General features: G+C 38.8%; 1 pseudogene; it reads right to left on the minus strand.

Annotated features, from left to right (window-relative positions):
* Positions 1-658: 658 nt before the first annotated feature.
* Positions 659-1,217, minus strand: LOC117029344 (keratin-associated protein 13-1-like; annotated as a pseudogene).
* Positions 1,218-2,519: the final 1,302 nt, after the last annotated feature.

A 2,519-nucleotide genomic window follows, 5' to 3' on the forward strand; every position in this document is an offset into this window, starting at 1 on the left:
AGCTTGTTTTAAATGACATTATTATTGATTCAGAATCAGTTCATATGCAGAGTTCTTTCAAAGCCACATCAATTCAGTTACTATAATAGAAAATTGATCTCAGTGAGAGAAATAAGACTCAGAACATAAAGTATAAGCCTTAATTTGTAAATTGTTTATTGAGTGTAACACGCACATAGGGATCCAAGTCTTTCATACATTGTTGTTCCTATTGTGCAACTAATAATGTAAATAGAGCTATAAAACATTATAATCATAATAGTAAAGATGTCAAGTTATGAGTCATTACATGAGTAATTTTTTAATGACTCAAGCTTGTTTTGGAGGAAATGGTTTCATTATTCAACAGCAACAAACTTCTATAGGTTACTTTTTTTTTGGGGGGGTGCAAGATTACATAAATTTATTTGATTAAAATGTGCATTTTCAATTGCTCTTTGATGGAAATACAATAGCATATATTTTATCAATAGTACAGATATTCGGGTTTAATTTCGAGTTACTCATTAATTTCAGTCTGTCAAAAGTTGATGATGCAAGAAATTAATGATTTAAGAATAAAAGAATAGTGGTAACTGGTGACAATGAAAATGATCACTGTACTGAGTAGAGACTTTGACCTCAATGCTCAGAAGAATCTGGACCCTTTAGAACTTGATCAATAGAAGCCAGATTCACAGGTTGGCCTGTAACACAATGATTGGCAGCTTCTGGAGGCAAAGTAGGTTGGGCGGTAGAATCCAGACCCATAGCTCAGGGAAGGGAACCCACAGACTCCATAACCCAGGGGTCTGAAGCCACAGCCCAGGGAGTAGCAGCTTCTGGATCCATAGCCCAGGGAGCAGCTGCTGCTGGACCCACAGCCCAGAGACCCTATGTAAGTTAACAGGCAGGGACTGCAAAGACATCCTGCTACATCCTCCTCAGGTGGTAGCAGGATGTCTGGCAGGGTCTGGACACCACACAGGATGTCTGGCACCTGGTGAGCCCACAGTAGGTCTCCTGACAGCCACTGTAGAGAGAGGAGCCCAGCTGGCAGGTTCTGGGGGAGCAGAGGTCAGTGCTGTAGACCAGGTTGCTGGGGTAGGAAGAGCCACAAGAGGAGCCTGGGTAGCACATGTAGCCCTCAAGGGAGCGAGAGGAGAAGTTTCCAGAGCAGCAGTTGTAGGACATGTTGACCGAGATGTGAGTTCAGCTGAGATACAGAGAGAAGATTCTGAGTTTTTTCAGGTTGCTTTTTAAATGATTCTTTTTTAAGAATGTAGGGACTTTGGACAAATTACATCAAATAAAGCAATTCTATGTAGGCCAAGCTAGTATGTTACCACAACAATGAACATACTTATTAATGTAAAACATATGGCTTGGAAAAAACCTGCATTTCACAGTAAATTAGACATCCATCAGGGATTTGAGAGGTCCAAATTTTTCAGTACCCTGTCTCCACTTCAATCACAAAAATGATAGGATTAAGCCAAGCTTATGTTGTATAAAAATAAATTTCTAAAAAAACCTATTTTGTCTCAGAGTCAGTGTACATGGATTCCTCTACATGTGCATGGTCTCCCAATGATGCCATCATGCCATGAATATTAACAAAATTGCAAGACATTTTTCTCCCCACCTCATTGACAGAATTTCTCTTTCATTTTTCTACTTTTTACTTACAAAGAAGTAATAACTTAGATATCATTATAATTGATCAGTCATCTTGTAACCATTAAAGCTCATTCTGTGGGAAAAGAAGGAAAAAACAAGCAAGCAAAGGCTGAGCTTTCTGTAAAATTTTATGTTTCAATACCTCTAAGTAAAATCTCCTATACTGATCATTTAAGAACAAAAGAAGCTATCCTCAGATTACCTCAGGGAATGTAATTGATTTACTAATTCTATTACACACACACACACAGACACCACAACTATTGTAGTACTATTTCGGAGCTCAGTGAGAACGAAAGGGGCAGGTTCTTTCAATCGGTATTTAGCACATGTTTTTCCAACTTCAGGGTATACACACACATACATACATACGTACACACACACACACACACACACACACACACACACACACACTGAAACTGTGAAAAAAATTGAAAAAAGTGAAGTCAAAGGTTGATAGAACTGTTTTAATGTGCATTTGAAGTTCACTTGTTCATGTTACAAATTAAACTCCACAACTTAAGTTCTGGGAGAGCTCATACGGTAAAGCTGCCGTTCTTCCCCCAATCCTCAAACTAAATAATCCAAAGCCAGCTAACAATGCAGGGTATGAATGCACCCCATCTCCGTTTCTATTTTCCCATCTCCACTTTCCCATGGTGCTTTGCTCTACTCATTTGTTCTACAACCTGAAGTGGGCCTAAGTGCTCTCAATAAATGGTCCCTTTGCAGAGCCCTCATTACTGCTTGTTTCATATCTTTAAGCAAGGAGGCTAGATAGAGGGAAGAGCATTATATTAGGAATTAGAAACGCTGGATTTTAACCTTGGCTTGACTGAAAAAAAAATTACTCTTCATTT

The sequence above is a fragment of the Rhinolophus ferrumequinum genome, chromosome X (genome assembly GCF_004115265.2).
Source record: "Rhinolophus ferrumequinum isolate MPI-CBG mRhiFer1 chromosome X, mRhiFer1_v1.p, whole genome shotgun sequence".
In the NCBI taxonomy this organism is placed as follows: Eukaryota; Metazoa; Chordata; class Mammalia; order Chiroptera; family Rhinolophidae; genus Rhinolophus; species Rhinolophus ferrumequinum.